The sequence below is a fragment of the Narcine bancroftii genome, chromosome 2 (assembly GCF_036971445.1).
Source record: "Narcine bancroftii isolate sNarBan1 chromosome 2, sNarBan1.hap1, whole genome shotgun sequence".
Lineage (NCBI taxonomy): Eukaryota > Metazoa > Chordata > Chondrichthyes > Torpediniformes > Narcinidae > Narcine > Narcine bancroftii.
Genome location: NC_091470.1, coordinates 308,690,678 through 308,718,211, shown reverse-complemented (window position 1 = coordinate 308,718,211; position 27,534 = coordinate 308,690,678). Strand labels below are relative to the sequence as shown.

General features: G+C 40.5%; 1 protein-coding gene and 1 long non-coding RNA gene across 6 annotated transcripts in view; one reads left to right on the top strand and one right to left on the bottom strand.

Annotated features, from left to right (window-relative positions):
* The window catches only part of dtna (dystrobrevin, alpha), a 438,543-nt gene that overhangs the window by 142,724 nt on the left and 268,285 nt on the right, over nucleotides 1-27,534 (top strand). The gene's annotated exons all lie outside the window — the stretch shown is intronic.
* LOC138755505 (uncharacterized) overlaps nucleotides 20,027-27,534 on the bottom strand; it is a 10,977-nt gene continuing 3,469 nt past the window's right edge. The window contains exon 2 of the long non-coding RNA XR_011352342.1: nucleotides 20,027-20,233. This is a non-coding gene — a long non-coding RNA (uncharacterized lncRNA). The remainder of the gene's footprint in view (nucleotides 20,234-27,534) is intronic.

The window sequence follows — 27,534 nt, the reverse complement described above, 5'->3', positions numbered from 1 at the left end:
GTGAAATGTTGAAGATATCAGTGAATACATTGGTAAGTTTGTCAGCACAGATTTTTAATACTCCATCCGGACCAGATGCTTACCTCAGATTTTTTCTACACACCTCAGTTTTCTGGTTTATTGTCAGAGAGCATACATACAACCCTGAGATTATTTTTCCTGTGGGTGTGGCAGAATTGCTACTTACTGGTAGTGGAAAAAAATCTGTCCTCAATGTGTAAACAAATAAAAAATAGTAAACAAACTGCAATACAGAGAGAAAAAAAATCAAAGTGTAATAATAAGAGTTCTCAAATTAAGTTCTTGATTGAGTTTGTTGTTAAGGAGTCTGATAGTTGAGGGATTGGAGCTGTTTCTGAACCCGGTGGTGTGAGTATTGTGATACCTATACCTGATAATAGCAGCAAGAAACAGAACATGTTTTGGATGGTATAGATCCTTGATGATTACTGCTGCTCTCCAATGGCAGCATTCCATGAAGATGTTCTCAATGGTAGGGAGGGTTTTACCTGTGTCCTGGGCTGTGTCCATTACCTTTTGGAGGGCTTTGTGCTCAGGAGTATTGGTATCTCTATACCAAGCTGAGATGCAGTTGGTCAGCACACTTTCCACCTTGTGTCTGTGGAAATTTGCCAAGTTTCTGATGTCATACCAAATCTCCACAAACTCCTGAGGAACTGACATTCTTTCTTCAAGATGCCATTACTGTTGGGAGCAGGAAAGATCTTCTGAGGTAGTGACTCCCGAGAACTTAAGTGCCCTTTCTACCTCTGATTTCCTGCCAGTAATCACTGGAACATACACCTCTGGTTTTCCCTTCCTGAAGGCAACAATCAACTCCTTGGTGCGAGGTTGTTGTTAGTGCATCATTCAGCCAAGTTTTCAATCTCTCTCCTGTTTGCTGACTCGTTGCCTCTTTTTATACAAGCTCTACTGTGGTATTAGTAATAACACAATGCTGGAGAAACTCAGCAGATCAAACAGTGCTCTTTATATAGCAAAGGTAAAAATACATACTGGTGTTTCGGGTTTGAGCACTTTATCAAGATAACATTACCATAATATCATCAGCTAATTTGTAGATGGTGGTGTTTGCTCTTCTTTTCTGCTCTTCCAGTTCCCATTGACTATTTAGGGATATATAATAAAGCCCCATCTTATTTCTAAGTTTTACCCATGTAGCTTCAAGAGATGAACTCTCAAGAATATCTTCTCTGAGAATTGTTATTGTATGTCTTCCCTTACCAAAAATACCTCTCCATTGTGCCTGTAGCATCTGCATGCTGGAACAATGAGCTGCCAGTCTTGCCTTTCTCTTAGCCATATTTCTATTATGGCTTTAGTATCCCAGTGTCCTGAGCCAATCCATACCATGAGTTCGTCTGGCTTGCTCTTTAGACACCTTGCATTGAAATAACTGCAATTTCAACCATGGGACTTTCAGTTTCCTGTACTGCTGCCTATCCAGTCCACTACATTTGCTCTTTTTGAGTATAGTATTAGCCCCAATTTCTCCTCTGCCTCACCTCTGCACTGACCACAGCTCCCTACCAATCCAGTTTAAACCTTCTCAAGAAGCATTAGCAAATCTCTGTCAGAATATGGGTCCCTCTCCAGTTCTGATGTTACCATCCATTTTGTGCAAGTTATTGCTTCAATTCTATCTCAGTGATCCAAGAACCTTGATCCTTTCCCCTGCATCTGCTCCTCAACCATTCATTTATCTGTCATAGCTTTCTGTTACTAACCTGGTCAGCAAGTGGCTTTCAGAATAATCAGAAGATTACAACCCTTGAGGTCCTGCACTTTGGTCTCCTTTCAAGCTCCTTAAATGCACTCTACAGGACCTCATCCCTTTTTCTACACAAGTCATTGATGCCAAAGTGCACAATGATCTCTCGCTGCTCACCCTCCAGCTTGAGAATGTTCTGCAATTGCTCAAAGATATCTTTAACCCTGTAAACACGCCATTCTGTGTCTCTTTGCTGCACAGAACCTCGTTTCTGCACTTCTAACCATGGAGTTTTCTGTCACTTTAGCTCTGCCTGATGCCATTCATTCCTTCTGTACCTTTGACCCTGCTGCTGGGTCACATGGGATCCCTGTAGTGTATGTCAATTCCCATTTCCTTCCTTAATAGTCTCTCAGCTACCTGTAGCTTGAGCCTTGGGTGTGACCACCTCACTGTAATTATCTATAATTTTCTGGATATATCTGCATTGGAGGCATTGCAAAGAAGGCTCACTAGATTAGTACCTGAGTTAACAGTTGTAAAACCACATTAGGAATACTGTGTGCAGTTCTGATCACCTTGCCAGAGTAAATATGTCGTTAAATAGGAAAAGGTACTAAAAAGATTCACAAAGATGATTTCTGAGACTAGAGGGCTTTAATTATAGAGAGTGAAGTTGGGGTAGGATATTTTACCCTGGACAAGGAGTCTAAGAGGTTATTGTTTGAAGGTATGTAAAATCATGAGTGGCATAGATAAGTGAAAAGTCAGGAAAGTTTAAGGTTAGAGGGCTTGAGTTTAAGGAATGGGGAGGGGGGGATGGTGGTAAATTTTAAATGGGCCTGAGGGGCAACCTTTTGCATAGAAGGCAGTATGTAAATGGAACAAGAATACCAGAGGAAGTGGTGGAGTGGGTAAATAATATTTAGAAGATATTTAGATGGGTACACTAATTGAAGAGGCTAGAAAGATATGGCCAATGTGATTAGCTTTGATCAGCAACTTGGTCAAATTGAGCCAAATGGCCTGTTTCTGTGGTGTGTGATTCTGACTTCATGAATAAATCGATGTGAGAAGCAAGTTTAAACCTATCACTGAGCTTGGAGAATAAGATACAACTTTGTTTTAAAAAAAAAACAAGTCTAAGGAGAATGCTGAGAGGATTTTTCCATGAACTGGGTATCCTGAAATGGGGGCAGAGTAAGGGATCCACAAAATTAAGATCATATTGGGTGGATTTTTTTCTCTCTCATGGTTGTCTATATTTTAAGTCTTTTATCACAGAGAACTGTGATGAGTGGTCACGTTCAAGGTGGATACTGACAGATATTACCAATATACTGGAGTGGAGATTTATGGGAGAGTTCAGGGAAGGGTGTTGAGATCTGCACTGGATCAACTGAGGTTGCTGGCTGGTAAGGCAGACTTGACAGACTCCTGCTGTTCCTGTTGCATTCTTTTTCTAATGTTCAAGTTCTGGTGACTTGAGGGAATAACATTTGGAGTTTTTTTTTGTCAGGGAAATCCCTTTTATAACAAAGCTCTTTGCTTTCCTCCAGATTTGCTAGTTGCATTGCATCAGGATGGCGTTGAGAACAGCAGCACAAGAAAATAGGAGGAGAAGGAAGCTCCTCAACCTGTTCCACTGTTAAATGATCATGGTTTATCAACTGTGGTCTCAGCAATTCCTTTGTGTCAGTTTTCCATTACCCTCAATTCCATGATCCTTCAGAAATTTATCTATTTCTGCTTCAAATACTTGTAATGATTTAGCCTCTATTAAAGGTGGAGAGAACTCTAGAGATTCACTGCCTTCTGTGAGAAGAAATATCTAAAACCTCAACTGTAAGTGATTGAAATCAAGCCCCCACATTCAATACTTTCTCACCAGTGAAACACCTCGACATCTACCCTGTCATGCCCCTTAGAATTTGTACATTTGAATATGATTACCTCTTATTCTTCTCAACTCTAAAGAATAGAGACCTAACTTGTTTACCCTCTTTTGACAGAACAAACCAATTAATTATATATTTAAGAACAATTTGACAAATTCATTGCTGTAAAATTGCTGTTCTAATGTTGATGGGAAACTTCACGTATATTGGTATTTGCTTCAGTAAGCAATATTGTTTGTTATTATGTGTTTTAATAACGAAGTCAGCAGGTGAAGTAAACCAAATAAGACTTTACTGAACGCAACCAAACATAAGGAGAGAGAGCCCACAGTGTGAAGTCTGCTCCATGCTAATTCTTGATTCAACTAACACGCCTTCGTGGTGCTCTCACACATGCAGTGTGCTGTTGTGTGTATGGTGGCTGCAATGTGATTGCATCGGGTGCAGAGAACCCAATGGCAGCAGCTGTTTACATCCCTCTTCTTGAGCTACTCCCGCATGATACAGTGAACTTTCACTAGTACAACAATATATACATTCCAGCCAGTTCAGTCCTGATATTTTGGGTTCGGCTTACAGACATGCTCAGCGTGCATTTTGTAATAGCCCTCTGCAGATGTGTAGGCTTGTGGCACCTGTCCATAGTCTCAAGGGCATCATCCATCTGTTCTCCTATGGTTACCAGTGGGCTCGAATCAATTCCAGGCTCATATTCCAAATCCAAAAATGCCAATTTGTCTGTGTTGGTTTGAGATGGGGGGGGGGTCCTCTATTGCCCCTGTATATTTTCCCCCTTGAATGAACCAGGTATGACCTGGGTTCCTGGCAGCTCATTTCCACTATATCCAGGTGGCTATAACCTTGTGGAGTCTGCATCCTTACGACTTGCCCTTTGATCAATGGCACGAGTGGCTGGCTGGTTTTATCGTAACATTTCTTTTGCACCTGCCTTCAGTTTAGCAATTGTGCCTTAACATCCTGCGGGTCCTTTGGTTGGGGCTCCAGAAGTCTCCGCCACTAGTAGGGTAGTCCTGGTCTGCCTCGACATTAACCTCTGCACTGGCAAGCCCAGGGTGGTGTCATGAGGGAAGTTTCTTAAGATCAGTAGGCTGAGGAAGACTTCATTCTTCTCTCTGTTGGATGTCTCCATTAGCTGCTTGGCACTTCTTGCTCCTCTTTCAGCCAGCCCATTTGATTGTGGGTACTCTGGGCTGCTGGTAATGTGGGTGAAGTCCCTTGCTGTTGTAAAGTCATGGAATCTCTGACTGGTGAGTTGTCTGTCTTATCTGAGAGAAGTGTGTGAGAAGGTAAGCATGTGGAGCCATCCTTGAACGAAACACTGCAGCTGTGCCATGCTGCTGGTCTGGATTCTGCTGCCTCTATAAGCCACTAGGCTCATAGTCTTGCTGCATGGTTTGACTTGTTCCATCTTTCTCAGCCGGTTGAATGTCCCCAGTGACATTACATTGCATTTGGCCCTGAGTCAACTTTCATCTCGGCCATATTGTCATTGACTTCCATGGACATAAAGACCTTGTTGTTACCTCTGATCTGAGTTTCTGCTGTGTTGCCCTCCATCCTCGTGGTGAGCGCATTGACCTAATACTCGTTGTTGGGGTCGCTCCTCTCTACTTTGCTTCCAAATGGTCAATGGTCCTCCTAGGTCTGATTTGTGCAGTGGCCTGCTACCTGGCTCTGCAGCATTTGCTGAAGTGGTTCTATTTGCCGCAGTTCTTGCACTGCTAGCTAAACACTGGGCATATCTCCATTCTCGGTATATGATCTCCTCTGCAATTGCCGCATCCTGTCCTGGGTGTGCAGTGGCTTGGCTGGCTCTTCCTTCTAATCTCCACCCACTGTCTGCTTGGCAGTCCCACCTGTATTATGTCAATGCTGTTGTGGAGAGGCCAGCCTTTTACAGTTTTCCTTGGTAGTTTCATATGCCAAGCCCATTACGATGGCCTTTGCTAGTGTCAGTTCACTGACTGACTCGCAGGAGCACCTTCCTCACACTATCATCGTGAATGCCACACACCATTCTGACTTTAATTAGTTCATCGCAAAGCATGTCAAAATTGCAGGTTTTTGCTCTGATTTTTTAAAAATCACTATTGTATGAGTGCATTGACTCGCCAGTCTTTTGGGATCTCATGTTAAATTTGTGCCTTTCCATTGTTACATTTCTGTGAAGGTTGCACATTTCTCTAAATTTATGCTTTAAATATTTGGGGTCCTCGCTCAACTCACCTGGGCTGGTAATGAGGTTCCCGTCACGCACTTTGCCTGCGTACTCAAATGATATCTCCCTTTCAATGGCATCTGGGCCTGCCAAGTTTAACAGAATGTGCGCCTGGTAGGGGCAGGCTTGTCATTACATGCTGCAGCTAGGAATATGTCATATTCCTGTTCAAATATACGCCAGTTTTCTGCCACATTTGTATCAAACGCGAGTGGGTCAGTCCGCCTGAATCAATCCACCATTATGGCAACCGTGCAAAATGTAGTTGTGGTTTCTCACTGTAACCGATTTGTGATTGGAAGACTTCAGGCTTGGGGCGCTCTTGATCCCACTTCTGACACCATGTTTGTTATTGTGTGCCTAATAACATTGGCGGATGAGGTAACTCAAAAGACTTTACTGAACACAACCAAACATGATAAACAGGGTAGGGAACGAAAACCAACAGCATTGTGTCTGCTCCCTGCTAGTTCTTGATTCAACTAACACCCACTCGCTCTGCTCGCGCATGTGGTGTGCGCTGTTGCGAGTACGATGGCTGCAATGCAATTGCCGCAGGTGCAGAGCAGCCGATGGCAGCAGCTGTTTACAAATGTGTTAGCTGTTTTGACAAGAATCATTGACAAATTTGAGTTGCTCATTGAGTTGCTTATTTGGAAGAATTCAGACTGCCTGTGTCAAAGGTGATTGGATGGACCAGTGACTTTGTTTGTGCAGTCAAATTCAAAAGCAAATTAGAGCAAATGCTCCTTCATTTCAAGTGAAGTAAAATTGTGAATGAAAAAGAGAGAACATTCCAAAATGTCCTTGAATTTCTTTTCAGACCAATAAGTGCTACTAGAAAGAAGGATTATAATGTAATTCATTATAATCTCTTTAACATTATGAGATCAAGATGGTTGCTTGGAAGATGAATTAGAATCTGAGAATTGAAGTTATTTATATACAAACTATCTTAGATTTTAAGCAGCACAGAATCTTCAGTCATAATTAACAGGATCCTTCTGGGCTGGTATGAATTGTTAATGATACTCCACTGGATAACCTGGGATAATTTGAGAGTGAATGCTTGACCCAGCAGGTCATCAGTTGCACATTAGCTTTTGCAGCTAATCAAAGGTTATCAGGAGTGAATACCACTACTGCTGCTTTTATTGAAATCGGTAAGAAAGAATTATATATATATATCTATATAGATATATCTCTATATATCTATATATCTATATATATATATATAGATATATAGATATATATAAATATATAGAGATATATCTATATAGATATATATATAAAAATAAATATATATATATAAATATATGTGTATATATATAAAAATATATATAAATATATATAGATATATATATATAGATATATATAAATAGATATATATAAATAGATATATATAAATAGATATATATAAATAGATATATATAAATAGATATATATAAATAGATATATATAAATAGATATATATAAATAGATATATATAAATAGATATATATAAATAGATATATATAAATAGATATATATAAATAGATATATATAAATAGATATATATAAATAGATATATATAAATAGATATATATAAATAGATATATATAAATAGATATATATATAAATAGATATATATATAAATAGATATATATATAAATAGATATATATATAAATAGATATATATATAAATATATAAATATATATATAGATAAATATATAAATATATATATATATATAGATAAATATATATATATATATATATATATAGATAAATATATATATATATAAATATATAAAAAAAATATATATATATATATATAAATAAATATATATATGAGTGTGTGGTGAGTGTGTGTGTGTATATATCTATATAGTCCCTTTCACACTTGCAAGTGGCCTCAGTAATTAACAGCCAATTGGCCTAAAAAAGGTCGAATGTGAAAGCAATATCTTCTCAATGCCAGCATGAGATGACATCATCTCAAGCCAGGGATAGACTGCCTCAACCCACAGTACAATCCCCGGCGTTGGCAAATGTCGATGTTGCAATCAGGCAAGCTTAGAATGGGCAATCGCATTCTGGGATAGAACTGTCCCACATTTTTGCATGAGTGCAGGAACATGAAGGAAAAAAAGATTAAAATGTAGGTATAAACTTTGCTGTGGGAAAGTTGCAGCGGGGGAGAGGAAATAAATAGAAATAGCGGACAATTTTAGACAGTGTAGGAAAGTTGGTAGCACAATAATGCACAATTTATAAAGACGGTGTGAAAGTGTGATAGCGGACCTGATTTCCCAGAATGCCGTGCAGCAGAGAAACCCCTACACGAGTGCTCTGTACATGCAACTATGCATACAGTCCTTTCTCTGCCCCACAGCATTCTGGGAGGTCAGGTCCGGCATTGATTTTTCCCATGATATTTCAATATTGTGCGCTACAGCGCTACCAACTTTCCCATGCTGTCTAAATTGTGCGATATTGCTAGCACTTTCCCATGGTCCCTTATAAAGGCTTATATAGGTCAGCACAACAACAGGAGCTGAAGGGCTCATACTGTGTTGTACATAAAGCTTAATTATGTTATAAGATCATAATACATTGATCAGGATTTGGGGCAGGTCCACCATTGCTCGATGTGCAATGATGTCATGAGGTAGAACGGTCCTTGCAAGTGTGAATGTCTGCAGTGTCTCAGTTAAGATTGGTCAAGAATGAATAGTAAAAACGCCATTCTTATCCTGTGATCCGCCATTGCTCGATGTGCAATGATGTCATGAGGTAGAACGGTCCTTGCAAGTGTGAATGTCTGCAGTGTCTCAGTTAAGATTGGTCAAGAATGAATAGTAAAAACACCATTTTTATCCTGTGATGCTGAATGGTCAATTTTGTGGGAGGAAAGAGTAAAAGGGGTGAATGAAGGGGATGGAGGAATATTTATTGGGTGCAAGCAGAAGAATTTCATTTGACTTGGACATCGTATTTGGCACATCAAATGGACTGTATGACTTTTTCCTGAGTTCTGTTCCTTGTTAACAATAGCGCAACAGGTAAAGTATCTTCTGCAGTTACACTTTGGATTTTGTTGTCTCATACAATGTGTAGAAAGATATGCATGATAGAGATTAAAACTATGTGGGATCATTCTCTCTTCCTCTTTATTGTAAATTGCGATTGAGTCACTTCCACACTTGAAACTATTGTGAGGTTTAATAGAGATTTAAGCAGATTTATGCCAATTATGTTGACAGCAGAACTCCGACTCAGTGAGGAATGAAAAATGAGGAAAATAATTATCTCTACTCGTAAGAAAGCAAATTTATCACAGTTGGTGCCAAGGGGGGGGCATTCGCTAGCATGGGCCCATCTTGTGAGATCCTGTGCCCACATACACTTGTGTGGAATGCCCCCCTTGCGAGGTGCTGTGCTCCCATATGCTCGCAGTCATTGTTTACCATCAGACCCACCCCTGCCCCCATCACAAGCGTGTGTCCAGCTTGACGCACACTAATGACTCTCCACGCAACAAAAACAGTGCTTTCGGCTGCTGTGTCAGAGGGACAGAAGATGTCTGCTCGGCCGGTAGCACCCTCCCCATTCCTACTGAGCGTGTTTACGACTGTCGGAATGTGTCCTAATGCCTTCCTCTAATACTAGTTCTGGCACTGACCCTGAAACTGCTCTAATCTTAAAGTGACTCAATCCCTCTGGGATTAATTACTTTTTACTCTTTGCCAGGTTTGGCACCTGAGTTAATCTACAGCAGAACTCTTCCTGTCTCTCAACTGGGCTGAGGATGTGTTCCATTGCCCTCCATCTGTCAATTCAATATGATGGCTTCACCTCCTGCTCCTCTGTCACGAAGAGGTTCTTATTACTTTCTACCTTAAGTATCCAATGAATGTTTTATTTTGATACGTTTGAGCCTCATCACCAACCACCTACAATGCATATTATGATTGCTGTACATGATACCAAATTAAATTAACACAGAAAACCTCAGAAAGAGTGAAGAACATGTTCAGAATTAATGAAAGAAATTATCACAAGTATAAAAAATAATAGAAATAATTTATTTCTTTTCTGCTAAACTGCCATCTGTGATTTAATTATGGATTCACCGGTTGTTATCTTCCAAAACTGGATACATTTTAAAACAATGTTATCCCTTTTCAGTCAAACAAATAGGAAGTCAAAGTTTACAGATACCTGGATCCAATTAACAACAAATAGGAGCAAGAGTCGGCTATCCAGCTCTTGGAGCCCGCTCTGCCATTTAATGAGATCATTGCAGATCTGATGATAAGTTCATCTCCACTGAGCTCCCATCTCTTAATTCCCCTATTTTCTACAAATCTATCCAACCTTGTCAATTGTACAAGAACCCAATGAGACTTCATCAGGAATATTGTGCACAGGATTTGTCTCCTTGTTCACAGAATAAAAGTTTACAATGGAGAAACCAACCAATTAATTCTTGGGATTGAAGGTTTGACAAGCAAGGAGCAATTAAGCAGACTGGGCCTACACTCCTGAGTTGAGAAGTAATTGCATTGACACAATTTTTTTTTCAATGTTTGACAGGATATTAACAAGATCAATATTCTCATCCCTAAAAAGTTTTGAAACCAAGGGTTGGCTATTCTGTTAGCAATTTTGGTGGTGGTGGTGGAGGGGTGGGGGGGGGGGGGGGTGGAAATGTCATAATCTAGAGGCTAAATCTTTGGAATTTCCCACCAAGCAGGAAGCTGAATTGCTGAGCATATTTTAAAAAAAGAAAATGAAAGATTTTTAGTTATTAAGTGCAATGAGTTATTGAAGAGAAGTTGTTGCTGAAATAGAAGATCAGGAATGGTGTATTGAATGATTGAGCAAGTACGTAAGGTCCATCAGCCTACTCCTCCAAAAGAAAATGCTGGAATAATCATACACCTTGAAGAAGGGATCAGGCCTGAACTGTGGGTTGTATATCTTTACCTCCTAGGACGCTGAGTTCCTCCAGCATTTTTGTGATTTGGCTGGAATAGTCAAGATGTCACTTTCACATCAAGCCAAAGTTTCAGAACTGGAAAGGGGAGAAAAGAAGCTTGATGAGCTGTAGGGAAGAGGGTGTCTCTGAACAATAAAACCTAGATCACCATGGGGATGAGCTGTAAACAAGGTTGTCTGGCCAATGAGTGATGGGAGCAGTTAAAGTCTGAGAACATGGACAAAAGAACACCACAGAATTTTGGAGTTGGGAAATGCATCAAGATGAGCACAAGGACAGCTTATTCCCCACTGCCATCAGATTCCTGAATGATCAGTGAACCGAAGACACTGCCTTACTTTTTGTGCAGTTTTATTTTATTAATAGTCATGTCGTAAGGTGGTTATAATATGAATATTTGCCCTGTGATGCTGCCACAAGACACCAAATTTCATGACGATAAATTCTGATTCTGCAGTATCACTTTTTGTCATTGGGTGGTGCTATAAAAGTACAGTACTGAGCACATTTTGTGTTTAAAGCAACACAAAACTACAGATGCTAGAATCTTGAGCAAACAACGAGAAGATCGAGGAACTGGGTGCTGTGTCAGGCAGCATTCATAGGGAGAAATGGTCAGCCAACATTTTGGGTTGAGTCCCTTTATCAATACTAAAGTAAGAGGGAATAAAGGTAAGAAGTATATGAAGGGAAGGGAACTGGGGCAGATTGAGAGGTATTGGACAGAAGGTGAGAGATGAAGAGATGGGTAGAGGGTGAGATCACTGACCATGGGGGTTGGGGTTAGAAAAGTAAAAGCAGCACTAGGTAAAGAGATGAAAGTAGTGAAACCAGATAGAGGTGCGGTTACCTTAAATTCAAAGAAAAAAAATCATGCTCTTGGATTTAAGTCGACTAGGAAGAATATGATGCTTAGTTCCTTAGGTTTAGGTTTGGCCTCACCCTGGCAATGGATCAGGCTGAGGACCAACATGCCTGTGTGGGAATGGTGTCGAGAATTGAAACAGTTGGCTCCTGAGAGTTCAGGTTAAACCCACAGACAGAGCTGGTGTTCAGAGAAGCATTCATTCTATGTCAATTTTTTTGCATGCTGGTGTCGGAATGATATTCAACATTTGAGGTTAATGTACTACACTCTGCATCTACTGCCAAACTGGAAGGAGAATATTTGAAAGGGGTAACTGATTAGAAAAGAAAAATACTTCAATTTAGGGGGAAAAAAATAAAAGCATAAAATTCTCCAGTTTTCAGATAGAATAAACCAAATTTGAGAATGCAACACTTAATTTGCACTGTACCAAACAAAAGCCTTCATAAAGTGCATCTCCCTGCATCCCATGGTTAGCTCGTTTGTAGATGGAAAGCAGTTTTCAAACACAATGAATAATTTTGGAAAGGGAATTGTGTTCTGACTGTGAGTCGTTATTTTCCACTCCTGAGAAGATGAGTAGAAAGCAAAGAAAACTTTTTTTTTAACTATTTTGATGCCTTTTGTGTTCTGGTGATGTAACATTTCCCCACCCACTTCAAATGAACAAAAAGAGTACCTAATGCTGGGATATGCGAGGCAGGGCCAGAATATTCCTCACTAATTATCCACAACAAAATGTGGTCTACACTTTTAGTTTTGATCCCTAATCAAATCTTGTATTGTTGCTATACAATTATTTATGTATCTAAGAAGTAATCTTGTTTTTTTTTCTGATTGCTTTATATACCCTGCAACATGGTTGTTGCTGTGCAGCCTAAAATATGTTTTTCAAACACCATTAATAATTTCTACTGGAAATAATCTACTGAAATGAAGTTTGAAATGAATATGAACCGGTGTGTGTATTTCATCACCTCTCTCTCTCTCTCTCTCTCTCTCTCTCTCTCTCTCTCTCTCTCTCTCTCTCTCTCTCTCTCTATATATATATAAATATATATCTGCACTTGTCAAATATGTTGTCAAAAGCAAATATTGACACTGGTGGGCCAGAGTAGGCCATGTCCCATCAAAATCACCTGTATAAATGCTAATGTTCAATATCTGAACTCCCTTACTGAACCATGCATGCTGAAGGAAAGATCTGAGTTATTGTTTCAATACATTGCATCAGACTGGACTCTCAGTTGTTTGAGGTGGGGCAGGGCCACATCTATATTCTGCACAATGATCCTTGTAAAAACAGAATTTACTTGACAGGTTGTGAGCCACATTTAGCTGATCCAAACTGTTCCTTTTTGCCAATGTTTTTAGCGGTACATAATATCATTAAAAACACAATGCTGGAGAACCTCAGCAGGTCAAATAATATACTTTATAGAGCAGTGGTTTTCAAACATTTTCTTTCCACTCACATACCATCTTAAATAATCCCTATGACAAAGGTGCTCTGTGATTAATAAGGAATTACTTAAGGTGAGTGGGGGAAAAAGGCTGAGACCCAATTGTTACTGAAATATTTTGCTTAAGAAAAATTGTTATTGGTCCATTTCCTTTGAAGTTATGAAACTGTGCACAAAACATAGCAAGTCAATTAGTACTATTAAAACAGTGGTTTTCAAACTTTTTCTTTGCCCCCCACATACTACCTTAAGCAATCCCTTACTAACCACAGAACCTCTGTGGGTGGATGGGTGATTCATTCCAATGGCTGATAAATGGGGAACAAAGCCATAATCTCTTCTGACCTCTCCACTGTTGTTAAGCTGATTAAATTTGCACAAGAAAATCAACATTGCAGAAAGAGCAAAGGTAAATATCAATTCATTTAACATTTAAATTTTGATCTTTTGTGCAATGAAACATCTTTGGTCCTGATGTAGTTCTTACTGGAGCAAGTTGCATTACCTAATTTAACAACAAAGGAACAGGTATAATAATTCCAGGCTTTTATGATTTATTTGTGGTTTATGGAGATAATTGAACAAGTACTCTTGGTTTCCTTTTAACTTTTAACTTCATTCTTGAATTTAGATTTATTTGGTTTATTACAAGGTTACGCAAATCCAAAGTATGTGAATAGTTTGAATTCTATACTTGGATTGTGGCTAAAACAGAATGAGACTGCAGAAAAGTTATAAATTTAATATTTCTGCAACTGTTCATTACTGAATGGATGTAGAAATGTAACAATATGTTCATTAATAATTCCAAAATTATGATATCAACCAAAGTGTAGGTCTTTTAATTTTATTTGAGATTTATGAGGCCATTAGGCTTATTTCCAGAGCTAGAGATTGGTAGTGTGTTCATCTGTACCTTCATGGAAGATCTTGCACAATGGTGAATTTTTTTTACTTCATAAACTTTTTTTTGGTATTGGCTCTGATAATTTCTGAGGAATCTGAGAAAGTTAGAGAAATGTTTGAAATATTGAATTTAATTTTGCATGAAAAAAATCTGTCTTTTTAAAGATAGTCAATGGAATAAATTTCAAGTGGTAGATAATAGGGCTATTGCAGAAAGTAAAATGGTTTAAATGAAATATGTTAAAACAGCTTACAATCGATGAAAATAAATCGTCATGCTTGTGCATAAATGGCAGAACAGAAAAGTACTTAATTTGAAAATGATTCCTGCTCCAAAATATGCTTTGATTAGAGAAATTGACTTTGATTTGCTTTGAGACAATCAGAAAGGTAGAAACAGAAGCTGGGTTGGTTGCACTTGGGAAAGGCTGGCTTACAGAGAGGCCAGCCAAAGCTCCTTAATGGAGACCACCATCATAAAGTACTTCTTTTCTTTGAAACAAAGAATCAAGAGTCTTTTTGGCTCCACAGCAGCACTGCGACCATTGTTGCTTCTGCATTGGATATCTCCACCACATACCCTTCAATTAGTACCTCACAGCAGGCAATGGTCCAACAACAAAACTTAGTTTGTGGGAAAACATCTCAGGATGTCTGCACTTGCCAGTCTCATTTCTGATAAATGTTGATATCGTTGACATCTTAAAAAGGTAATATAATTTGACTACATCAATTATCACTTTCACATAACAATGTTTTCTCTAGCATTTGGAAATCAAGCAAGTTATTTTTACAAAAACTGTATTGATTAGAGGAGGTTACAGTTTTTGAACAACGTAAGTGGTAGTTTGACATTTAAAGGTGTCTCCTAATAATCTGTACCAAAATGAAAGAACACTGAAGTAGCATGAAAAGATGCTCAGTGGCTTAGGGTCAGCTTCTTACCCGCTGCCATCATATTCCTGAATGATCAATGAACCAAAGACACTGCCTTACTTTTCGTGTCCTATTATTTTAATTGTTTTTTTGTATTATTGTTGTAAGGTTGTTCATAATATGAATGTGTGCAACTGTGATGCTGCAAAACTCGGAATTTTGTGACTTACTCATGATAACAAATTCTGATTCATTGAAGTATTCATCTGCTCTCCCTTTTCAGTTTTTGCTTAGAGGCAAGGGTTTGCATTTAGTGATTCATCTTAATGTAATTCTCTTATTAAAATAACTGAAATTCATATTCTGTTTCCTGACTGGAAAGAAATGCAGTGCCTGATATGAGATATTTTATTTCCTGAATGCTGTTATAATTGTACATGGTTCTGATGTATCAAGTTCTATATATAGTAAATCAGTAACACAAATGTCCCATTCAGCTGAAAGGACAAAGATCATTGGGCTTCTCCGCAGTAATAACTTGTTACTTCCCCACAGTACATGAATTTTTTTCAACTGTTATTGATGTGACAACATGTTATAAATATGATCACATTCAGTTCTGTGTTTACTTTGCACAATCAAGATCACAAATAAAAATGGACAATGAAGAGTTTGCCTTCTGACCACTATTAGGTGTATTTTATGAATGATCACAAATATCACCTTTAAATTTTTCTATCGCAAGGTGTTTTTTTAGATGTAACCCATTTTTTTAAAATTTCCTCTCATTATTTTAAGTCCTCATCAAGCATTAAAAAAAAATCACAGTCCAACATGTAATTGAAAATTCATTTCTGCATTTGCATTTGGACTTCTTCCCTGTTGATCTTGGTGAAGTGACGAACATAGAGAAGGGTTTCATCAGGACATTATGACCATGGAAAAGTGATATCTGGGCAACTGGAATCCATCAATGCTGGCTGACTATTGTTGGACACTGATACGAGAGTCATCAGATGCTGAATGCAAACAAAAATCAGTGGCAAAACATTTTTGGGTCAGTTGAAATAATGCAATGTGTCAGTATCTTTATACTGCAGCTAGCTGCACAAGCTATATCTCTGTGGAGCCTATAGCGCAGGAGAGGTTATAGCTGTATGCAGGTTAGCTCGGAAAGAACACGCTGTTCCCAGAAAGAATGACACGAACCCCAGTTGAGTGTAGTTAACACTCTCCGCTTTATTGGGCTCATAACCCTGCTTTTATTCTCAAGATGAAGGGCGTGGTCAAAACACTCTCAGCACTGATTGGTGTGCTTGTGATCTGCTTTCGCTGATAGGCCGGTTAAGCTCTTTTGCTTATGGCCAATTGGAGGACAATGCTGCGGGCCTCATGCTGGATTGTCACGTTCGTCCTTCATTTTGTGAATCCCCATGGAGGACTGCGAAGGCCCACCACAAGACGATTAAGCATACTAAATTCATTAAATTTTATTTAATTTTTCTCAAACTTCCTATGTAATGCACCAAATCTGAAATTATCTTTGTGTTCAGCTTGAAGTTTTTTCAAGAAGCAAACCTTTTGGAAAAAAAATTGCAATTACCTGAAGATCTTGAATTTAAAACAGCTTGGCAATTCAGAAAGTGAAGCTTTGAAACATAAGCTTCTGCCTATATTTTCATATTTTTTAAATGGGTGAAATATGATTTTTAAAATGGGAAAATGCTGAAATCATTTCTCTTTCATGAGAAAGGCAAATCACTAAAACTAAGAATAAAATATTTAGCAGTACCTCAAAATAAAAAGGAATGCCAGGATTGGATGTTAAAGGATGGAGAGGATAAATTCACAACATTGGGGCAGCATGGTTCATATAGCAGTTAGTGCAATACCTTTACAGCGCCAGTAATTACGACTGGGGTTCGAATCTTGCGCTGTCTGTAAGGAGTTTGTACGTTCTCTCCGTGCCTGTGCGGGTTTTCCCCAGGGGCTCTCATTTCCTCCCACCGTTCGAAATGTACCAGTTAATTGGTTGGCACAGACTCGTGGGCTGAAATGGCCTGTTGCCATGCTGTGTGTCTAAAATTAAAATTTAAAATACACTTTTAAAGGAAGAAGAAATGAAAGATAAAATTCTTGATTGAGAAAGATTTAATGCTTGCATTTTAAGAAAATCTGGAATAAAAATTCTAAATGTTGATACATTGCATTTCATCAATCATGTGAAAAATTAACAGTTGAAACCATCTATTTTCTGGTTGAGAAAAAAGCAGTATTATACTTCATTTACATTGATAAAATGTGTGATTCCAAATGACCAGTAGGTAGCTAATTTTATAAATCTATTTCAGAAGTAGGAATAGAAGGATGTAAAATAGGAAGTGGCATTGCAATATTGATTAAGGAGTCCATTACTGCAGTAATGAAGGAGAATATACTAGAAGGCTGTTAAAATGAACTCGTGTGGGTAAAGCTTCAGGGCAAATGTATGCTACAGATAGATGGTGGAGTAGATATGTGGCAAAATCACAGACAAGTGGAGGAATAATAGGACGATAGTAGTCAAGGATTTCAACTTCCCCCATATTAACTGAGATTGCATTTGCGTGAAAAGCTGGAGGGGAGTGGAATTTTTAAGTCAACAGGAGATGTAGATGGAGTCTCTGGAAGGGAGAAAATTTTTCATTATGTTATTATCTGTATCCAAGAGAATTTCCAGAGTTCATAATCCCTCAAGAGAAGGAATAGTGGACCGAATATTAGTGTATACTGGGGTGAGATCTCAATGGGAGAACATTTTGAAGATGGTGGGCATTATTCTGCATTTAAAGGTAGTTGTAAAAGAGGATAAATTCACACCAAAAATTAAGGCCCTGGACTAGGGAAGGCTGATTTCAATGTCATTAGTCAGGATTTTGCAAAAGTTGACTGGGAGACTGCTTCTTGCAGGTAAGTCTGTATCCAAAGAGTGAAATGGAGAAAGTTCATGGCCAATTTGTTTGCACAAGTTTATTTGTCACAAAATACATGGTACAGTGAGGTGTTCTTCTGTGAGCAGTCCAACAAGTCATCTCTAGCATTACCGACAACCGTGTAAAGAGCACAATTTATAGATTATATACTAACAATGAAAAGGAAGGTCATTCAGCAGCAAGCAAGGGCTGCATTATGGCTCTTTTACGGGGTACACTCAGGACCATCATGGCTGCAGCGTAGAAACTCTTTAAGCCTATTGGTGAAGATTTTCACACTCTTGAATCTTTTTCCACAATGTGTCCGGGGTGAGATGGGTCATTCAGTATGTTGCCTGCCTTTCTGAGTCAATGGAAGATGTAGATGGAGTCTCTGGAAGGGAGCAAAGTTTTCATTATGTTTTGATCTGTATTCATTACCTTCTGTAGTTCCTTCTAATTTTGAACAGACTGGTTCCTATGCCACTTTGTGATGCATCCAATAAGTATACTTTTGATGGTGCACCTGTAGAATTATTTGAGGGACAGTGGGGCTTGCCAAAGTACCTTAGTTTTTTAAGAAAATTGAGCGTTTGGTACACTTTCTTGATTGTCACATCTATGCGCTTGACCCAGGTCAAGTCATTGGAGATCTTTATTCCTAAGAACTTGAAGCTTACATTCTTTTGACTTCATTACCTTTAATGTGGACAGTGGTGTGGACTCTGCCATCTCTTCTGAAGTCAGTGATTATCTCCTTAGTATTATTGTTATCTTGGCACCATGTCACAAGACTTTCAATCTCTTTCCTGTGTTCCTTCTGGTCATTATCTGATACCTGGCCCACTACTGTGGTGGTGTCAGCAAATTTGAAGAGACAATGGGTATGGTATTCAGTTGTATAGTTGTAGATTTAAATGGTCTATAGAAGTGTACGGAGTACACATCCTCATGTGTGAGCAAGGAGAAGTTTTTACTCACCTTCACTTATTCTGGTAGGATGTCAAAGATCCAGTTGCAGAGGGGGACACTGAGGCCTTGATCCTGAAGTTTGGGAATGAGTTTTCTGGAGACTATGATAATGAAGACAGAGCTGTAGTATAAGAACATTTGTCTAACATGCATATCTTTGGCATCCAGGTGGTCCAGGGACAAATAGAGAGCTTGGGAGTTGGCATTTGCTCAAATAGATGTCTTCAGAGGATTGGAAGTCAGGGCCTATGATAGACTTGGTCATGTTCACTATCTTCTATAACCTTCTTTATTCTTGGGCACTCAAATTACCAAATGAGGCTCTGGTACAACCAGTCAGTGTACTTTCCACAGTGCACTTGAGGAACTTTGAGAGGGTATCCAATGACCTGCGACATCACTTCAGACTTCTAAAAAGTATAGCATTGGGGTGCTTTCTTGATGGTTGCCTCGAAATATGGACTCCCATCAATGCTAAAGTATTCCCAGAATTACTAAATCTCTCCATCTCCATCCCAGAAATGCAGAAAGGTAGATTTTACCTTGATATTCACTTTCTAAAAACCAACAATAAACTCCTTGGTGCAGTTGAGAGCAAGATTGTTGTTGTTCTGGCACAGTCCAACTATATTCTCAACCCCATCCCATATTCTGACTCATCATTTCTAGTTATTTGTCCAAACACAGTGGTTTTGTTGGTGAATTTGCAGATCTCATTGGAGCCAAACTTGGCTACACAATCATGAATGTACAGGAAGAGAGGAAGGGATTAAGCCCCTGTGCAGGTCAGAAAGGAGGATATTACTCATTTGCACTGCTCTCACATTCATAAGCCATCTAAAATAGAAGGGTGCAAATTACAGAGTATAGAATTATGAAGCAAATTCTATCAGTTTATATCAAACAAGGGCAGCATGTTGTGTGGTTCAGTTGATCTATTCCCATTGATGATACTGCAGATCTTTCAGAATAAATTCACATAGCTCTGACTATTGCATGTTATTTCTTAAGTTCAAACTCACTAATTCAGTGAAGAAACAGAAAAGCACATGAGGTGGAAGGGGTTATCCTGACATAGTCAAGGAAGAATGCAAATCAAAAAAAACTGAATACTTTTGACTTTTAAATAGTCAGTCAAATTTCCATTCGATATTTTATTTCTTGTTTTAAAGAAGGATAAATATTTGTCAGCACCCAGTTACATTTTAATGATAAGAATGTCCAATCTCAAAACCTGAAGGAATTTTAACAGGCAGGTCCATAGAGTTTAGAGTTGCAGCTTAAACTGTTCTCGTGTGGACTGAGATGCAGTGACAAGTTCAGTTTGCCTGCTGTTGCCAGGTAGCCTGCAAATAAATGCATGGAAAAGTTATTTAAATTACCATAAATAGTCATGAAATGGCGGCACTGCTGGAGCCGCTCTAACAGCAGTGCTGCCACTGGTGCGGATCTACGGGGAGCGAGGAGTCCAACCACCCAGTCAACTGCCATCAGCTCCGCACAGGCTTTGAACAGCCTGTTAAAGGAGCCAAAGGTAGTTTTATTAAAAATCCTGTGACCGTAGGGTCTGCCCCCAAGATGGTGGCATCTATGATTGGCAGCAGCTAGGGAAGTGGAGGACACCAGAGGAGGAGAAGCAGAAGAGATGACCCATGGGGCAGTGATCACGGTGGCAGACCAGTGAGGGGGCTCTGCAGCTGAAAGACCCATGCATTTGGCGGACTGCTGGCGACTTGAGGAGAGGAACCCAAGGGGGCTGGGGGCTGATGGAGACTGCTGTCGGCAGATTCTTGCCGGGCTGCGGACTGCTGGAGACTGGCTGAAGGGGTACCAGGTATCGGAACTGAGATGCAAGGGGGTGCCAAAAGTGCTGAAAGTGTGTTGGTGGTTTCGATCTGGATCTCAAGTTGCCAATGGTTTGGACTGTGTGGCAAAAAAAAACAGACCATTACAGTCAATGTGGCTGTGGAGGCTGCAAAAGTGCTGGAGGTGAATCTATGGACACTTGGTGATTCTAGGGGAACTCTCCTCTGTTTCTTTTTCTCTGACTGTAAGAGGCACTTAGGGCAATTTCTGCTGATGGTGAATCTGTCTGCCTTCCAGCAGACAAAAACAACTTAATGTAATAGGACACTTTTATTACAATGACAATAAATTGAAACTTGAATCTGAAAGTTAACTTAAAATAATAGCTTAATAGCTTTAGCAATTTATAAATATGATGCATTTGGTGGTCAATATGTAGGTCAGTAATTACTGGTATGTGTTTCATGTAAAACTTGGATGCGATGCAGAGAATCATATCTGAGAGCAGCCATGCCTTTGGGAGAGAAAAACACAATTTATTTCCAGCCAAATGTTTTCTTTGCCGGCCAATATTTATAGGCTGTAGAAAATTGAAGTGTGGTATTTTCGGAATGTTAATTGTGATGCATGCTTTGATAATCATGTGCATCTTTCAAACCCATAGAATGAAACACAAACCTGGTCTGTAGGTATAGCATAATCTTCAGTTTCAAATGTGTATCAGGAGACTATTGATGATAATTTTTCTTTAACTTCAAAAGTTGTATTTGATTGTGGGGAGATTATAACTAGTTTATTATTGGGGAGGCAGAAGATGGCCAGGAGGTAGTAATATTTTTTCTCATCAAAGTTTTTTTCATCTCCAGAATCGAACTTAAAATCAAGTTCAAACAATTGGATTAACATTTTTTTTCCCCCCTTCAGCATTAAGACAATTTATTTTGGCAGAATTAAAACAGAAAATTCTGGAAACGCAATCAGCATCAGTTAAAAGAGAAACTAGCATTGCTCTTTGGATCAAAAAGGTTCTGAGAAAGTCTTCAACCAACGATGTTAGTATAATTTCCCTTGGAGAAGGTTCCCAAAGTTCTTTGTCTTTTATAACACTGGATGCAAATTTACTAAACATAGATGATCCATAAAATTTCTATTTTGTTAATTTGAAGTGTTGGCTGAGCTCAACTGGTGAAACCTACCTTTCTGGGCTCTAAGTTTTTGGTTCAAATTTGAGTGCATAGGGCATGCAACAAACCAGAAACATTTCCTCATTGTCTGAGAGTTCCATCAGCATATATTCTTTCTTTGACTCCCTTCAACGTCAACAGATAAACTAGTTGTTCATTTTGTTTAATGTTTGTGGAATTTTATGTGCTCATTCACACCCATGAAAATTAGTGCCTCTCAAACTGGTGCACGTTTTTGTTAAAGGGAAATTGAGATTTAACACAATTCTGGCGAATGTCAAAAGTTCCATTACTTTGAAAAGCATTGCCTATTCCAATATAGACAATATTATGACATCATGATCCTGAAATATGTACTCAGCCAAAAGATCAATTAATTTAGTTTTGATGATTAGTAGTTTCTCAGAGTAAGATCTGAGAATGTGAATTCATCTACACCTTCTACATCTTCAAGATGCACTGGAGGACTATTTTTTAACAATAATTGTTATGGACCTTGGACAATTTTATATTTGACTGAGGAAAGGACTGAACCTACTGCAGGGGATTTGACAGTTGCTAGGAGCTGTAGTGGTGCTGGGCTACCACTAGGGGACTTTGACAGCTGTCAAAGCATGGAAATCATGTGCCGGAAGTCCAAGGGCTGGTAAGATAGTGAGCCTGCACCTGTTAACCTCTCCACCAATGGGGAGAGCTGGAGGCAATGCTGGGCAGTTTAAAAATCCCAGCATGCTGGTTTTGAAGAGGTTAGTCAGTGGTTTGGACTGCATGCAGTCAGTCAGTCAGTCTGATTACGAGTGTTCGCCTGCAGTTTCAGCAAGCCACTCGTTGAGTTGCTTTGTTCACGGGTGCTAGTACTGCCATCTGGAGCTATGTCAGTGTGTTCACTCAGTAATTTCAGTGGGAAAAGGAAGACTGAGCTACTTTTTCCATGGATGCTAGGACTGTTGTTCTGACAGCAGTTTGGGAAACTCTGATACACAGAATGTGTGAGGGCCTGACCAGTGCCTCTCCCGCTCCCTTTCAAGAAGAGGACTTCGTGTGACAGGAGTCACAGGAACAGTCAAGACAAGGTGTCCAAAGAAGAGGACTGTGTTACAGATGGTCACTTGTTAACCCTAAAGAGGGTCACTGTGAAAAGTCCCAGGAAAAGGAAGTAAAGGTGGTTGTTGCCACATTCGAACCTGAAGGCAGTCTCGTGTTCCCCTGACAGGGTTGAAAGCCTATAGGGACAATAGTCATCTGGATACAGCCTCAAACTGAAAGACCAGTGAGCAAGGAAACAAAAAATCCCAAGCCTAGAGACCAGATCCGTGAGCTGTTCCTTCTTGACTGACAGACTTGATGTGAATGAAATGGGGGGTTTGGGGAATTTTGGTGATTTTTTTTGGTGGGGGTGCATTTCAGCCTGGACTGTAATGGTCTGGTTTTTTTTTGCCACATACACTGTATAATAATCTGCTGTTTATATTGAGTTGCCATTAAGGCTGGTGTTTGGGTATTAAGTTTATTGGGTTAATTTTATTATTGTTAGTCTGTTAATAAATTTTGTGTCAAATTTAACCCATTTGTTTGTGTGGCTCCCAATTGCTGCTGGGGGTGTAACAGTAATTGTTTGAAAAAATGCATGACAATAACAAAGGAAATAAATGATCATTTTTGTTTTAATGTTATGTGCAGAAATTTCAATAAACATGGAGAATTCAATTTAAATAACATAATCCTTAAGATTAACTTGTGTTTGCCTAATGATTGAAAAAAAGAGAACATATTTTCTGTTACTTAAATAAAAAGAATAAAAAATAGAAATGATGAAACAAACATAATGATTATTAACATGAGGTTTATAATGGTCAATTGATAGTTTATCATTTTAAAAGAACATCTCTGCAGTTTCTTGCGGTCATGTGCAGAGCAGATTCCACACCAGGCTGTGATACTTTCAATTATGCACCTGGTAAGATTCCTTGGGAAGGTGCTGAATTTCCTAAAGATTCCAGAAAGTAGTCTTGGGTGCACTTTCTTGGTTTTAACATTATCATTGTTAGACCAGGACAGATTTTATATATATATATATATATATTATCTCTCTCTCTCTCTCTCTCTCTCTCTCTCTCTCTCTCTCTCTCTCTCTCTCTCTCTCTCTATTTATTTAAATGTTTATTTATTTATTTATTTATTTTTGTTTGTGTGTGTGTGTGTGTGTGTGTGTATATATATATATATTTATATGTATGTGTGTATGTCTTTTCTTTGGCTTGGCTTCGCGGACGAAGATTTATGGAGGGGGTAAAAAGTCCACGTCAGCTGCAGGCTCGTTTGTGGCTGACCAGTCCGATGCGGGACAGGCAGACACGATTGCAGCGGTTGCAAGGGAAAATTGGTTGGTTGGGGTTGGGTGTTGGGTTTTTCCTCCTTTGCCTTTTGTCAGTGAGGTGGGCTCTGCGGTCTTCTTCAAAGGAGGCTGCTGCCCGCCAAACTGTGAGGCGCCAAGATGCACGGTTTGAGGCGTTATCAGCCCACTGGCGGTGGTCAATGTGGCAGGCACCAAGAGATTTCTTTAGGCAGTCCTTGTACCTTTTCTTTGGTGCACCTCTGTCACGGTGGCCAGTGGAGAGCTCGCCATATAATACGATCTTGGGAAGGCGATGGTCCTCCATTCTGGAGACGTGACCCATCCAGCGCAGCTGGATCTTCAGCAGCGTGGACTCGATGCTGTCGACCTCTGCCATCTCGAGTACCTCGACGTTAGGGGTGTGAGCGCTCCAATGGATGTTGAGGATGGAGCGGAGACAACGCTGGTGGAAGCGTTCTAGGAGCCGTAGGTGGTGCCGTAGAGGACCCATGATTCGGAGCCGAACAGGAGTGTGGGTATGACAACGGCTCTGTATACGCTTATCTTTGTGAGGTTTTTCAGTTGGTTGTTTTTCCAGACTCTTTTGTGTAGTCTTCCAAAGGCGCTATTTGCCTTGGCGAGTCTGTTGTCTATCTCATTGTCGATCCTTGCATCTGATGAAATGGTGCAGCCGAGATAGGTAAACTGGTTGACCGTTTTGAGTTTTGTGTGCCCGATGGAGATGTGGGGGGGCTGGTAGTCATGGTGGGGAGCTGGCTGATGGAGGACCTCAGTTTTCTTCAGGCTGACTTCCAGGCCAAACATTTTGGCAGTTTCCGCAAAGCAGGACGTCAAGCGCTGAAGAGCTGGCTCTGAATGGGCAACTAAAGCGGCATCATCTGCAAAGAGTAGTTCACGGACAAGTTTCTCTTGTGTCTTGGTGTGAGCTTGCAGGCGCCTCAGATTGAAGAGACTGCCATCCGTGCGGTACCGGATGTAAACAGCGTCTTCATTGTTGGGGTCTTTCATGGCTTGGTTCAGCATCATGCTGAAGAAGATTGAAAAGAGGGTTGGTGCGAGAACACAGCCTTGCTTCACGCCATTGTTAATGGAGAAGGGTTCAGAGAGCTCATTGCTGTATCTGACCCGACCTTGTTGGTTTTCGTGCAGTTGGATAATCATGTTGAGGAACTTTGGGGGACATCCGATGCGCTCTAGTATTTGCCAAAGCCCTTTCCTGCTCACGGTGTCGAAGGCTTTGGTGAGGTCAACAAAGGTGATGTAGAGTCCTTTGTTTTGTTCTCTGCACTTTTCTTGGAGCTGCCTGAGGGCAAAGACCATGTCAGTGGTTCCTCTGTTTGCGCGAAAGCCGCACTGTGATTCTGGGAGAATATTCTCAGCGACACTAGGTATTATTCTATTTAGTAGAATCCTAGCGAAGATTTTGCCTGCAATGGAGAGCAACGTGATTCCCCTGTAGTTTGAGCAGTCTGATTTCTCGCCTTTGTTTTTGTACAGGGTGATGATGGTGGCATCACGAAGATCCTGAGGCAGTTTACCTTGGTCCCAACAAAGCTTGAAAAACTCATGCAGTTTGGCATGCAGAGTTTTGCCGCCAGCCTTCCAGACTTCTGGGGGGATTCCATCCATACCTGCTGCTTTGCCACTTTTCAGTTGTTCGATTGCCTTATATGTCTCATCCAGGGTGGGAACCTCATCCAGCTCTAGCCTTAGGGGCTGTTGAGGGAGCTGGAGCAGGGCGGAATCTTGGACTGAGCGGTTGGTACTGAAAAGAGATTGGAAGTGTTCTGACCATCGGTTGAGGATGGAGATCTTGTCGCTGAGGAGGACTTTGCCGTCTGAGCTGCGCAGCGGGCTTTGGACTTGGGGTGAGGGGCCGTACACTGCCTTTAGAGCCTCGTAGAAACCCCTGAAGTCGCCAATGTCCGCGCTGAGCTGTGTTCGTTTGGCGAGGCTAGTCCACCACTCATTTTGGATCTCCCGGAGTTTGCGCTGAAGATGGCTGCATGCGCGACGGAAGGCGCATATATATATAATATATATATATCTTTCTCTTTGGCTTGGCTTCGCAGATGAAGATTTATGGAGGGGTAAATGTCCACGTCAGCTGCAGGCTCGTTTGTGGCTGACAAGTCCGATGCGGGACAGGCAGACACGGTTGCAGTGGTTGCAGGGGAAAATTGGTTGGTTGGGGTTGGGTGTTGGGTTTTTCCTCCTTTGCCTTTTGTCAGTGAGGTGGGCTCTGCGGTCTTCTTCAAAGGAGGTTGCTGCCCGCCGAACTGTGAGGCGCCAAGATGCACGGTTTGAGGTGATATCAGCCCACTGGCGGTGGTCAATGTGGCAGGCACCAAGAGATTTCTTTAGGCAGTCCTTGTACCTCTTCTTTAGTGCACCTCTGTCATGGTGACCAGTGGACAGCTCGCCATATAACACGATCTTGGGAAGGCGATGGTCCTCCATTCTGGAGACGTGACCTACCCAGCGGAGTTGGATCTTCAGCAGCATGGATTCGATGCTGTCGGCCTCTGCCATCTCGAGTTCTTCGATGTTAGGGATGAAGTCGCTCCAATGAATGTTGAGGATGGAGCGGAGACAACGCTGGTGGAAGCGTTCTAGGAGCCGTAGGTGATGCCAGTTGAGGACCCATGATTCGGAGCCGAACAGGAGCGTGGGTATGACAACGGCTCTGTATACGCTAATATTTGTGAGGTTTTTCAGTTGGTTGTTTTTCAAAGACTCTTTTGTGTAGTCTTCCAAAGGCGCTATTTGCCTTGGCGAGTCTGTTGTCTATCTCGTTGTCGATCCTTGCATCCGATGAAATGGTGCAGCCGAGATAGGTAAACTGGTTGACCGTTTTGAGTTTTGTGTACCCGATGGAGATGTGGGGGGGCTGGTAGTCATGGAAAAACAAGGACTGGTTCGACGAAAACAACCAGGAAATCCAGGAGCTGCTGGCAAAGAAGCGAGCTGCCCACCAGGCTCACCTTACAAAGCCGTCCTAGCCAGGGATGAAACAAGCCTTCCGTCGCGCATGCAGCCATCTTCAGCGCAAACTCTGGGAGATCCAAGATGAGTGGTGGACTAGCCTCACCAAACGAACCCAGCTCAGCGCGGACATTGGCGACTTCAGGGGTTTTTACGAGGCTCTAAAGGCTGTGTACGGCCCCTCACCCCAATTCCAAAGCCCGCTGCGCAGCTCAGACGGCAAAGTCCTCCTCAGCGACGAGATCTCCATCCACAACTGATGGTCAGAACACTTCCAATCTCTTTTCAGTGCCAACCGCTCAGTCCAAGAATCTGC